Raw genomic sequence first — 14752 nt, forward strand, 5'->3', positions numbered from 1 at the left:
TGGTGGCACAACTCCCGTCAGCTCTGGGCACCTGAGCAAGGCTGAGGAGAGTGCCCAGACGGGCAGCTGGTTCTGCCTAGGGCCAGCCTGCCCTGTGCCACCTCGGGGATCTCGGACACAGGTCTGCATCTGGAGCCCCACAGTCCCCAGCAAGCTCTCCCGGCATCTTGTGTTGGCAGCAGCCCTGGGGGCCTCCATGGGAATCCCACTCCTTCCCTCACCTCAGGGCACCTCTCTGGAGCTGCTGTTCCAAATTTCTGACCACATGTTCAATATCTGGGACAAACAGGCTCTATCAAACAAATGAATTCCTCTCCTTTACCCCTTCCTGGTAGGTGCTGTCCTTACTCAGGGAGCCTCTCACCAAAGGGGTTTTGGCACACACATCACCCTCCCCATCCCAACCCAAAGGTGTTCACAGATACTTTTATTTTCAGTGGCTCCACATGCCTCTCTCTTTCAGAGATAGGAGAAAAAGCACTGCACAGGCTTGATACAACATCAAATATGGATACAAGATATCCTCCAGGAGCGCCACAGTACCACACAGGATTTTAACATTTAATCCCCTAAAATCAACTCTGATTGAAAGAGGAACAGCCAGAAAATAAAGTCCACTGCAGAAAATGAAATAAAAACAACTACAAATGCTCTATTTGTCCTCTGCTATGCAGCCCCTAACTCCAGCAAGGACAAGGGCCAGGCTAGACCTGCCCCCAGCCTCCTCGATAACAGCCTGGGCAGTTTTTACAGTGATTGCAAAGGGGCAAACCAGCAAGGTGATGTTTTACAGCAAAAAACCTTCCAAGAATCAGCAAGATAATTTCACATGGTGAAGTTCAAACTAGATTACACCCTGTGTAGGAACAGAAGCCATTGCTTTCTTCCAGATCAGACTGGGCACCATTTCACATCACTTCTCTTTTAAGGCAAATTTCACCACTTCATCTTACAGTAAAGAGCAGAAGTGTTAAACAGCACTTACACAACAGAGCAGAGATCCCAGACCTTTCAGACATTCACTTCCCACTGCAGGCAAGCCACATGCACTCATTCACACACAGAGCTGCCCAAAACAATTTAATTGCTTGCCCACACTAGCTGGCAAGGCTGAGAAGGGCTCTCCACATAAAGCCCTTTCAGCACACGAGAAGAAAAGCAAACAATGCTGCAACATTAAATTTCAAGACATGCAACTGTCCAGGCTGGCCACAAACAGGAGCAGTGGTGAATGCTGCAACTCTGCCTTCTCCCAAAACCAAAAAGCCATCCTCTAAAAATGACACCACAGCTGAGACAACCCAGGCAGCTCCAGGTACTCCAGAGTATCCAAAACCATCACCAAATGCTTTCTCTTCATTCACCCTCCTTCTTCCCCAGTTTTCCTACCTGTTCTCTGGGGGCTGCTCCTCTTTAGCTCTCAGCAGCAACCCAGCACCACCATTCTCTATCCACCCTTTCAAACCTTCCAGTAATTTCACTGATTAGGAGGGGACCAGCTCAGGTGAAAGAAATTCTGCTCTCAAACTCCTATGCACCTGAGAAGCCAACACCCTGCTAAAGCACCTGCAGCTTTCTGGCTAACTCAGGCTGCTCAATGTTTACTGGGATTTGCTTTCCTGAAGGAGATTGAAGATGCCCTCAAATACTTATTCCAAGCAAACAACATTTTACAATATATTTTGCAGCCAAAGGCTTAGAGTGAACCTTTGCTGCAGGAAGAAAAGCAGACAGGAGGTAGTTTGAACACAAACACACACACATTTATATATATATATATATATATATATGCATATATACACACACACACATAAAAGGTCAGTGTGGTCAGCCAAGAGGTCTGCACCTCATGATGCATTTTACCCAGTGATTTTTCTGGATCCAGTTTAATTGCTCTTTGGAAGCCAAGTAAAAAGCTTTTTGGTTCAAGGTCCAACACAGGAAACTCTGAAATGAGCTGCCTTACAGAAATGCTGACCAAGTGCCATCAGAGCCACCCTCACAGTCCCTGTGGGATTTGTCTCAGTGCCACCCTGTGCCACAGAGCTGGTGCAGCCCAAAGGGAAGCCCTGAGAGTGGCTTCAGCTGGCAAAGGGCTGAGATGTCGAAGAACAAAAGCGTGGCTTCAAATGGGCTGCATTTGTTGTACAAATCACAGTGGTAATGAAAACACACAGCCACAGCGCTGGTTTTGGCAGTCACTCGTCAGTGTTGGGCTGCAGGGAAGGAAGAGGTTTGGGGATTGTGGCTTAGGGCTTGTTTCATTACTACAGATCCCAGAGAACTTTGCAAAGCAATGCTCAAATCCAGATCAGACGTGCCAGTTCATCCCCTCTGGGGGAGCAGACCCAAAGCTGGGAACTCGGTCAGGACAGAGCCTCATGATGCATCAGTACATCTGGGGGATGCAAGATGTACTGAGGCATCATGCAAGATTTCTGCACCTGGATGCAGAATTTTGGTCAGAGAAAGGCCTGGGCTGGGCATAGGGCAGTGAAGCTGACATGGCTTCACAGTCAGAAACTGAAGGATTTGGCTCAGAAATGTTAAGGAGCCAGATGAAGAGGAGGCAAAGGAACTTCTTCTTGCTTGCCCACAGCACAGGCCTTGGCCACAGCACCGATCCAAGGTGAGTGAGTCATTTAAGCCACACTCACAGAGCTCACTGAGAGGAGAAAAGCCCCACAGCAGAGCAGATCCCACTGACAGCAGAATCCTTCTTGTTCACCATCAGATTCTCCATCCAGGGAGTGGCAGGAGCCAGCCATCAGAGCAGAAGCCCCAGGTTTAATTTTAGCCTGCATACCCACAGAGCATATATTTCCCTTTTATTTTTATTCTGAACTTCATGTAAAAATAGGATTTCCTGCTGCCCGATAAGGGATTCCTGTTTTTGCGGCAGGAATTTTGCCTTCTTGGGAAGCCGGTGCCTACCGGGCTGTGGATGGGCGCTTCAAAGCACAGCAGCCCGGCCGAGGGGGCGGCTCGGATAACATTCGGCATTTACATTGTTCCTGCTCGCCTTCAGGGGGAAAAAAAATAAAATAAAGCGGCTGTGCCCCCCTCCTTCCATGAATCACCACCAAGTTTAGCATTCCGGAACTCTGTTGTGGAAAATCTCTATTTGCCTGCATATTTTTAGTTAGGAGGGGGGGGATTTGGGTTTGCATCCTTCCCAGGTAGATTTGTGTCAGTTTGCCGGGAGTATCCTGCTTGGTGAGCCTGGCCATCACCCGGGAGATAAATATAAGCACGGAACAGTCATTGCTCCCACCCTTCCCACTCCCGCATTCCCCAGCACACCCACGCTCCCTGGAGCTGCGGGAGGAGCAGCAAATGTGGACCTGCCCGGAGGGGCTGCTGCCCACCTCTGCAGCACACGGGAGCTTGGCCATGTCAGGACAGGCTGTTTCGAGCCCCAACGCCAATAATTGCCACTCTCCTCCAATGCAAAGGCATCGCTCTTCTCAGCTGTGTCTGCCCTGGGGGGATGCTCACACATCAAAATTTTTCCAAAGCCACCAGGGTCACTATGAAAGCAAGAGGCTCTGCTGCCCACCAGCTCTTATTTTCTCCTTGCCTGCTTTTCTCTGTGACCAAGGGAAAAAGTCCTCAAGTGCTAAAAGAGGATATGCCAAGAGGAACATGGAAAGGAATTTGTGCATTTGCCTGGTGCTGAGCAGAAGTTTCCCTCAGCCCCCAGCAAGCCGTTCCTGTTGGCAAGAGAGCAAAAGGGAGTGAGAGTTTTCCTTGCAAAGAAGAAAAGTACGTGTTTTTTTTCCTTTTAAGAATAAATCTTGATTCTCAGAGGGGCAGTGGATGTCAAAAGTGTGGCTGTCAGGACTGAAAGCAGCTCTAGCCCATCCCCAAGGCACCCTTGAACATTGCAGGAGCTGTCAGAGAGGCACAGGCTGGAGAGGCTGCCCTCCTCCTCCAGTGGGGATCTTCCCAGGGGACCTCACCATGTAAAATCTGAAAAGATTCAGAAAATCAGTCTGGGCAAGGACAGCCCAGTAAAGAAATGTCCCTTTAGGTCAGCCTGAGAAATAGCCCTGCTGCCATTGCCTGGGGCAGGGGCAAGAGCTGCCTGAGATGTGTTCTGCAAGCATGGGAAGCTTCATGCTGACTCCTCCATGAAACAGGGAAAGTGCAAGCACAGGTCTGACCCACACATGGACATCTCAGCCCAGCTCCCAGGCTCACTGCCATGGAGCTGCAGCACTCTGGCATGCACACAGGCCTTAGTTGGCTTTCTAAAAATGATTTGTCCTGGTACAAAAGTTTAAATATTTGACTTATATAAGACCAAGGGAATGGAAATGTTGAAGCAGCAGAGAACCACTACTGCATCACTTTTATTAATCAGTGGAAAAGGGAAATGTAAGCTTTCTAACAAGGCATTAAGAGCTGTTTCTCTTGTGGCAGGGCTGTACAGGCTGTGAGTTTCCAGCCCAGCACCCCACAATGCTGAGATCAGAGGCAGGACTGAGGCTGCCAGGGACAGAGCTCTGAATTTATACCAGGGGTATTTATAGAGGCAGCTGGCACTGGCAGCTCTCCGGGGACACCAGCATGGTCTCCTGCAAAGGGGCTGCTGGAGATGCAGTAAGAGAGAGGGAATGTGCTGGAGCAACACCAAACCACCAGCCAAGACTCCAAAAAAGCCTCAGGAGTACCCAAGAGCCAGGCCTCAGGGGCATTTCAGTGCTGTGCTCCAGTTAAACCCCGTGGGCTGGAGCTCCACTCCCACACACACTGATCCCAGCACTCAGCAGCTGGGGAAAGTCTTGTTGAATCATCTATGTTGAAAAAGTCCTCTAAGATCTCTGAGTCCAACAATGAATCTGCCACTGCCAAGGCCACCACTAAGCCATGTCCCCAAGGGTCACATCCACATGGCATGGATTCTACAGAACCTTCCCATCTCTTCCCTGCTGAATTGCCATCCCTCAGAGGCTGAGGCAAGCCATGGATTCCTGCCTGAGGGGTGTTTTACCCAAGGGAGCCACCTCTCCATCATTCATCTTTGTCTCCTTCTCCATCTCCATCTGGAGAATGAACAGAGGATGCTCAACCAGGGTGCAACAACCAGCTGGGGTCAGAAGCTCCCAAAGGCAAAACCTGCTGCCAGGTCTTAGGTAAGAGTTAGCAATGGTGCAGCTGAAATCTGTTTCCAAAGGGCTCCCAAAATGCAATTTGTTCCCACACCTTGCATTCCCAAGATGAAGGCTCCTAGAGTCAGAAGGCTGCTGGAGTGGAAGAGGTGTTCACCCCTCCTGGGTCCTTCCTTCAGGCACAGAGCTCCCTGCTCCTCCATTCCATGGCTTTCCTGGCCTGTCAGCTCAGGGTTTCATTGCCTGCTTTTGAATTCAGCACTCGGGGCAGGTGGAGCACCAGAGCATGACTTTTAACAGCTGCTGCATTTTAAGATCTGGACAAGAAAGCAGAGCTGAAATCCTTTGGGTTTTCACAGACCAAAACTCTCAGATCTGCTGCTTCTTTAATTGTGGCTGTGTGTGAAATGATGGCGATTTGCTCATTTGCAATTTTTTTCTTCTCCAGTGGTTTTTCAGCATTTCCAGGCCTTTTCATTCATTACATCATGTTTTTGTTCTGAAGAAATATGGTGCTGCAGGTGACAGAAATCTGCTTCTCTTGTCTCCAGCCTGTTTGGAAATTTTTAAATTAAATGAACCTCAGCATGTACGGGGAGACAAACATCAGAGAGGAGAGGCTGGGGACTGGTTATTTCCACAGAATGAAAATAAATGCAGAAATGCCCAATTTACAGACAGGCAAGATTTATTAATAGAAGTAAAATAATTGGAGGAGGAGAAGACAAGTTTTGGCTGCATTTACCAACTTTGCATGAAGGAGAAAAGTCCCTTCCCCTCTTACTTCTTCCAAAAGCTCTGGGGAAAAAAATATAGGAAGAAAAGTTTCTCTTTTCTTCACTTTTAAGTAAAAAATAACCCTGAGGAAATGAAAAAAAAAATATTCTGACCAATTTTGACATCAAGAAAGGGGGTGCTGCACCCAGCTGGAGTTACAGACTGCAGTGGAGCTGTGAGTTCCTGGCACTTTCTCACAGCACCTGCCCCAGGGTGAAGCAGCAGAGCCACCCCAGGAGCTGCCAAGAAAATTCCTCTTCCCTGACCTGACCTGTTGCAGCAGGGCCACAGTGCCTCGAGTTCACTTATTCTTCACCCTGCCTGACCTATCCCTATGGGACAAGCAGGTGGTGCTTTCTGCAAGGGAGTGGTTTAACAAATGAAAAAAAAAAAAAAGATAAAACTGTTATGGGGTAGTTTTTGGAACCTTCATGTTGTGATAATGGGCCATGATGGGCTGCTCAGCTCCTGTGAAAACACCTCAGGGTGTGCTTTGGTTTGCAGGAGAGGGTTGGAATAGAGGAGATGAGGGCAGAGCATCCCTCAGCTCCTTCCAGCTGGACAATGACAAGAGGCTCCAAAATCCACAAGACCCGACCTCAGAATGAGGGGGATGCTGTGTGTGGTGTGCCCCAATGAATCCTGTGCTCACCTTCCTCAGACGGGGCTCATGGTGAGGCAGGGGTGTGTGGTGTGCCCCAATGAATCCTGGGCTCAGAGCCAGCCCAAAGCCCTGCAGCCAAACGTGGATGCCTCATGTCTTTCCCCCATGCAGTGCCATGCCAGGAGGGGCTGAGCTTCTGGGAAAAACAGGAAAACTGAATTCCAGTTTGTGGTTCACATCCTACAGACTCCAAAAACAACTTGGTGGATGGGAAGTCTGATGAGGCCACCTGCCAGTGTCCCCAGCCCCACATCCCATGGGAGAAAAGGAGGCAGCAACGTGGGGCTGGCACAGGGGACCAAGCTCTGCCCTTCTGTGCATCTGGCCCCAAACTGATGCCACCAACAGAGAAAAAACAGGCATTTGTGCCCCTGCCATGCTCTGGACCACAGTGCCAATGCCATCCCACACATCCCAGAAGTGGCATGAAGAGGCTTCTGGCAGCCACACCAGGAGTCCATTTGCCCCACACCATTTCTCCCCAGGAGAAGTAGTAGATGTGTCATTTTCCTTTCACAGGACACGAGCGGCCTTATCCAAATATAAACATTCTGGGAGTATTTGCTGGCTTATTGTCTGGACAAAAAAGTAAAACAAACAGACCTTAAATCCTTTTCCCCCTGCCACTTCTGGTCTGGAGTCAGGGCCGTAGGCTCCAGAGTTCCCGAAAACATCGCTCATCAGAAATAGCATCCTACTAAACCAGGTGTGGAGGTGGCCCCAGGAGCCATGCCGCCACCTCCTCCTCCACAAGTCACTGAAAAAGCAGTCAAGAGACTTCTGAATATTTAAAGACTTGCTGTATGAATAATGGAAACAGCCAGCAACCAAGAAAATGTGATAGCCTGCAGTGTCATGGGGCAGCACTCCCTTGGGAGAGGCCAGGAACAGTGGGCAGATGTCTGGGTGCGCTCTCAGACAAATTCAGCTTTCAGCAGCATCAGCAAAATGCCAGTTTGGGGTCAAAAGCTGCCTGAGAATCCATTCCCCCATGCCCAGCAACAGACATGGGTGAGAGCTTTCCTCACCTGATCAGGCAGCAGCACAAAAAATGACACAGAAAGGGGAAAATGCTACTGTAAACAAAGCAGAAGTGTTTCTCACAAACCAGGGCAGGCACAGGGTGTGAAGCCTGGGGAAGCCATTTTGCAGTGAGAGAGTTGTGGCTCAGGAAAAGAGGACACATGGGAGATACAACCCCAAATCCCAGGAGATCCCCTCTGCCCATCTCCTCCCAGCCCACACCTCCCCTTCCCATCAGGGACCACAGCAAGAGATCAAAGTCTGGTTCCATCGGGTGCTGTTTTACAACAGAGGTTTTCTTCCCACCATCTTGTTTTTCACCACCACCAGCTCTTTTTCAGGAGATTTTGAGAAATTTAGACCCCAATTTCCTCTGCGCTGCCCCCAGCAATGTAGCTGAGGCCACCCAAGTAAAAACTCTCCCACCTCTATGAAGTTGGGGAATGAGCAGAGGCTTTGTCCCCATGTTGGTGGGGTGGGTAAATGGCTCCTGTGGGCTCTTCCAGGATCTCTCTCTTACTTGGTCCCAAAGGGAAGAACAGTCCAAAGATCAGAGCTGTCTGCATGAAACAAAATTCACATTAAAAAACAAATGAGAAAGAGAAGCTGAAGGAATAGATTTTTCCAAAATACCATACATGCACAGGCACTGCCTAGTTTTTCTGGGAGCACTTTGGGTTTATCCCATGCAGCGCTAAAGAGAGAGGAAGGCCAGGAGGAGCTTGGGACACAAAGCAAGGCTGAGATCTGGTTGGGAAAACATTCAGTGGCACCACAAAGCTCCCTATCAATGAGGAGATGCTGGGACAGGAGTGATGGCCCTGGGGATGGGATGGAGGCAATGGGATGGATGGCTGCTGGTCCCGTGGCAGGGGATGGGATGGGATGGGATGGGATGGGATGGGATGGGATGGGATGGGATGGGATGGGATGGGATGGGATGGGATGGGATGGGATGGGATGGGATGGAGGCAATGGGATGGATGGCTGCTGGTCCCATGGCAGGGGATGGGATGGATGTGATGGCCACCAGTCCCATGAGCATTCTTCCCCTGCATACACAGATCCAGACACAAGCTACTTTTCCCCCTGGCATTCCCATCTGCTACTGCAGAGAGATAATGGCTGCAACCCCCATATTTTTTTAATATTGAGTCCCTTGGTTCCCCCTTCCAGGGAAATGCCCTTATCCTTAATAAAGCAGGGAGAGAGGACTCCTCTGGATGGGCACATGGCTGCATGGCAGCCTCATCCTCTCCCCACCACCACTAGGAGCTTTGGTTGATGTGGGCCTGGCTGAGACAATGCAAACTTTAACAGCTTATGGAGTAATTAAGCAAAGCCTCTCAATTCAGCATCACTAATTAGACGAATCCTCCCTAAATTACCAGTAGTTCATGGCACCCTGTAAAATCCTTGTGTAATAGCCTTAGAAAACAATGACACTCAGCTGGCATTCAGCCACACAGCTCAATGGCAATTGCAAAGCACTCTGGATGTTCACGAGCCTTTAAAAAAAAAAAAAAAAATCTAAAATGTACATTTCCCCCAATGACTCTGCTCTGGGGTGTATTAAAAGCAGCACCTTGACTCAGCCTGCCACATAAACATCCTGCTGCCCCTGGACAGCCCGATGCTGTCTTCCTCCCAGGATGAGGAGCTGAATAAGAAGTGACAATCACAGCTCCTGCCCGCAGGAAAACAGGAAGCGCCAGAGCTGTACAACCACTCCAAACATTGTCCTACCTGCTCCACTCCTTGGGTGCAATGGGAACTTGCTTTCCCTTCCTTTCCACATTGCATAACTATTTCTGCTCCAGTGCTGCTCAGTCCAAGGATGCTGCTGTGTGGGGCCTTTGGCTTCTCCCTGCCTGCCCAAAGCCAGCCTGGTGCTCCCTGTCCAATGCACCAGGACAAATGCCCACCTTCCAAATCCACTGCTAACAGTGGCAGCGCTGAATGCAAGCACTGGAGGAGATGGAGATGGACTCAGGGTGCTGGGCAGATTGGCTCACCCACATCTGGCAGGAGCCAGAGTGAAGAAAATCCCAAATCCCACCAGAAAGCAGCAGAGTTGGCCAAATTTGGAAATGGCCATAAGACTGAAGGAGGTGATCCTTACACATGGGCTCCAGCTCATGCATTGAAGTGCTGAACCTCATCCCTGAGAGTAAGATAGCCCTGTGTGTGCCCCACCCTCAAAGCAAGCTGGGCAGCCAAGGTTATCCACAGGCACAGAGAGGAGCTCTGGGAACCCAGAGATATGATGGAAAAGAGGCCACTCGCAGAAGCCCCAGTTTATTCACAAATACCCACTGCCACCCTTGACTTTTTGGGTTGATTTCAAGGAATCCTTGTCCACTCAGTGCAATGCATCCCCAGCCAGCAGCCTGGCAGCCCTGCTCTCAGGACCATTCTTCCCAAAGATTAGAGACTTTTCACATTACATGATTCTCTAGGAATTGGGAACTTTGCTCCTTCTCCAACTGCTCCCATATTTCTGCTGAGAGACTGGCCCGAATTTGCTTGCAAAACACAGATGTCATATGCAAGTTTCCAAACAAGAAGAAGGATAAGGTTTCCTCTCCACTCTTGCTCTTCCTTTCCTTGCAGTGTAAAAACATCCCTTGCCAAACGAGGCTGGCCATCACTTTGCAAAGTTCACATTCCCACAAGGCAGGCATGAGGAGGAACAAGGGGGGGAACCCTCACATCAGTGCCCACGGGTCATGGTCACACAAGACAATACTTTGCAAAATTTGGAAGTGGGAGGAATGTGGGAAGGCTGGAGAGGAGGATGTTTATTAACCTATATCTCCGAAGGGTGTGTGTCCCGTGAGGAGAAAAAGGGAGCCCAAGGCAATGTTGTTCAAGATACTGGTGGGAAAAAATCTGGAAATCCTTATTCAGGCAACCCTACTGCTGGTGTAAAGAAAAAGAAAATGGCTTTTTCTCACATTCATGGCAGTGAGGGTTTTCCTAAATTACGGGAAGCTTCGTGTGAATTCCCTAACTAATTCCCTTGTGCAATTGCATTAAATAGTAGGAAGTGAATGCATTTCCACACCTGACTCAGCCCCTGTGCCCAAAAAGGCTGCTGGCTCCCTACAAGCATATAGCAGGAAGCCTTTCAGCTCAAGAACTGCAGTCTCAGCCTTGCTCCCTGTTGCTAAGTGGTGAATGGAAGGCATACAGGGGAAGCCCAGCAGTGAGTTTCAGTGTCTACAAACACTTGAGAAAACTTTTCAACACCAAAAAAAAAAAAAAAAAAAAAAAAAGAAAAAGAAATCCCAGGGGGCAAGAAAAAAATTAAAAGCACAATTTAAATGGCAGATACAAGTTAGAGCAAGGGGAGATGAAACCCTGATGTAACTTGGGAAGTTCAAGTTACAATGCAAAGTAAAGGGGGTTTCCCACTATTTCTTTCTGCCCCCCAGACAGAGAATATCTCTTTGCTTTCACTTTATGACTGTAAAAGAAATCAGTTGCATTTCTCTCTCCCCTTTGCAGCTGCTCGCTGGGGTTGTGGTTGGGGCAGTCCCTGCCGAAATGTATAATCAAATTACACAGGCCATTCACATCCACCCCGAACATCCCCAGCTCTGGCTGTAGGGGATTCTCCCAGATTTAGCTGCAGGGACACCTGCAGCAGGGTCTGGCCACAAGAGCTGGAGGAAACATCTCCTCCTCGCTGCAGAAAGGCAGTAAAAGGCACAAATGTGGCCAGGGCAGCTGCAAGGTTGATCCGCGAAGCCGCAGCGGGGAAGGGCGAGCAGGGCCCGTGTCCCTCGCCTCCCCCAGCGGCAGGCAGGGCAGGGCACGGCTTCTTCGGACACAGAGCACCCTCTGCTGGGAAAGCTATGGAGGAGAGCAAATCCTCCCGTGGCACAGCCCTCAAGAACCGCTGGCAGGAGGGTTTCCATCCCACAGGGTGGCTCCTGGACGAGAGGAGGGAGCAGCGCATGTGAGCTCACCCCCTTGTTTTGTATGATGGGGCCCCTGCACTGCCCGCTGTAAACGGCTGAAGGACACAAACAGTTCACCACTTCCAGTCCGTGGCTCATCATGGACCTGCCACATGACACTGGCTGTGCCCTGTCACCTCCCCTGCCACAGCTGCTAGCTTAAAAGAGCCTCAGCAGCACCGAGGCAGGAGCCGTGGCCCAGCACTCGCTTGCTCAGCCCCATTCCCGTCCCAGTCCCAGCTGCTCCCACAGCACCATTCCCAAGTGGCGCCTCCCTCCCTCGGTGCCAAAAGCAGCGAGAATTGGGAGTGTCAGGGGACCAGGGACATCTTTGCCTGTACAGAGTGGGGGATGCAGCGCCTGTTCCTCAGCACTGCCACGTGGCATGGCACAGACTCTGAATAGCATCTGCCTCAAAAACTCCCACGTTGTGTGCGCAGGCAGGCGGCACCTGCTGTGCCTCAGGGCATTTCCCTGCGCCGAGCCGCTGCCCAAACAGTACTTTAACCCAGCTCCGGCTGGGTGTGTTTAAATAAACACACGAGGTTCCCCGACACCCTTCCCTCGGGTCCCGAGCTGCTCACAGCGCTCGGCACCCAGCACACCCCAGAAATGCGCTTCCTTCCCCGCCTCGGCCTCTCGGCCGCGCTGGCCATGGCCGCCTTCCTCGGCTGGAGGCTGCTGCTCCGGAGCCCGGCCCGCAGGCACGGAGGTAAGGCCTGGCCACCCGGGCTCTGCATGTCCGGCAGCCTTTCTGTGCCCTGGGGCTTCTTCCAGAGGGTCCAGGTGGGCAAATGGCCGCAGGACAGAAAACACCTTTGGCGTGGTGTTTGAGGTTCCCTCCTTGCTGTGGCGCCCTGCAGCTTTATGTTCTTAGTGGGGTCATTGATTTCAGGTGTGGTGGGGAAACAGGTGTCAGGCTGCTGGAGGGAACTCCCAGAACCTTTGTAATGAAAACTTTCATTGTTTTGTTGTGAAATGCTGCTGGGAGGGCAGGAGGGAGGAGGGGCGTTGGTGGTTATTGCATTTCTTGCCTTAAAAATGCATCCTTCCCCTCCATTTCCCATCCTTCCAGGGCAAAGTCATCACTTGATTTTGCAGACATTGTCATTCTGGGGCTGGGTGAGTCAAAGAGCAGCTTGGGATAGCTTCAGGCATCACTGTGTTCCTGATGTCCTGTGCTTCTCTGCTTTTACCTGTACAAGAGCCTCCTCAAATATTTAACTTTCCAAGGACCCAGAACAAACCATTGAACTGTCCCCCAGGGCTGCCAGATGCCTGCACTGAGCAGATGAGGCAGATGTGCTGCTGCTGCTAAAGAAAATAAACTAACAAGGCAGGCATTAACCTTCCACGTTCAAACCCATCCTGGCCTTTTCACATCAAAAATAAGACAAAAAAGCAAACCTGAAATTTGAGAAATTAAACTCACTCTCATAGAGTCCTTGTATTTGCTTTTGCCTTTTATATTTGCTTTGTTGTCATCTCACTTCTCTTTGCTTTTTGCCTTTTATTTGCTTTTGCCTTTTTATCTACAAGAGAAAAAATTTACATATGGGAGTGATGCAAGAAATGATGTCATTTGGGTCCCTAAATCACCCCAAGCCATTCAGAACAATCTCTTACTCACATATACCTGGTAGCTGATCTTAACCTATTAACACATGCAAAAGGGTTTCCAGGACATCATGTGTTTGTAGCTACAAACCAATTTACTACTGCCTGGTCTCTCAAAATAGTTTTGACTCTTTGGTAAACTCACCTCTGTGATATTCAGCTGCAAGCAAGGAGTTAAAAGCAAAAATTATTATTTAGGGGAGAACTGGGCCTGCAGAATAAATCTGTGGTTAAAAGCCATCCTCAGGCATGGTGATTTGGGGAAAGGGGGGTCTGGGTGTCCATAATCACATGCTCATGGGGACACAAACCCATTTCCCAGCAGAGCCAAGCTCTTTGCCAGACAGGGCTGGTCTCCCCCCTCCTACCCATTTCATCCACGCTGAATCCTTCCCACGCTGGAATAACTGGAGAAGAGCCTGCAACAGCACTGTGTGCTCAGGGTCTCACTCAGGGCACTGTATTCTTTCCTCACCCCCATCTCCAAATGCTGTTTCCCAGGTGACCTGGCCCCCAAGGCAGAGGAGGGCTTCACTTTGACGCTGGACACCTTCCTTCACGTCCAGCAGCTCAGGAAGAGGAGGCTGAGAGCTTTCTGCAGCCGAGAAAGCAAAGTCACCACAGCGCCAAGCAGCCGGGATGAGAGAGCCTCCCTGCTGCCGAGCCTGAGGGTGAACACCAGGCTGGACCTCCTGTACTGCCAAGTGCCATCAGCAGGGGTGGAGGAATGGCACCAGCTTTTGGAGAAGCTGGAGGAGGAAAATGTGACGCTGCCAATGCTGCTCCCCTACCGCCGGCTGCAGGCTAAGGAGACGCGGCTGAGCGAGTTCAACCAGACGGAGAGAAAGGCCATGCTGGGCTCTTACACCAAAGTGCTCTTTGTCAGGGACCCTTTCCACAGGCTCATTGCCACCTTCCTGCAAGGCATGGGCATCAACCCATCCTTCAGCAGCTTCGTCCAGGAGGTCCTAGACAGCACAAAGAAGCATGAAGCTTGGAAACCGCTGGTGAGCCTGTGCCAGCCCTGCCTCGTGCAGTACGACTACGTGGTGATGTTTGGCTTCCTCAGGCAGGAGCTGGGCCACCTGCTGCACCGGGCTGGGCTGCCTGCAGGCAGCCTCCTCCCCAAGCTCACCGACAGCCAGGTGCAGTGGACCTACAGGTGGCTGTCAGAGCAGATGTTCAGCGAGCTGTCTGCCCAACAGAAGCAGCAGCTGTCTCATTTCTACCGCTGGGACCTTGCTGCTTTCCCATTTTCCAGCAGTTTCCTGGCAGACCATCCCAGCACTGCAGAGACATGGCAGAAATAGCCTGCATGGAGGGAGGAACTGTTTCAGGGAGCATTAAACCAAAAGCAGGTGCTTCAAGATACTGACAGGTCTTTGCTTCACAGCTGCTTGCAGTGAGTTTTTCCATGTCACAGTCCAAAAGACTCATCAGAGAGCTGAGACACAGCAGTGCCAGGGACAGGGGATGAACGTGGTTGAATCATGTTTAAATGCAACAAGAGCAGGCACTAGGGAAACCTGTGGCACTGGACTTGGGAAGCTGCATGAACTGAACTGTGATGGGATAAACCCAGCAGTTTGGGG

The sequence above is a fragment of the Ammospiza nelsoni genome, chromosome 3 (genome assembly GCF_027579445.1).
Source record: "Ammospiza nelsoni isolate bAmmNel1 chromosome 3, bAmmNel1.pri, whole genome shotgun sequence".
Classification (NCBI taxonomy): domain Eukaryota; kingdom Metazoa; phylum Chordata; class Aves; order Passeriformes; family Passerellidae; genus Ammospiza; species Ammospiza nelsoni.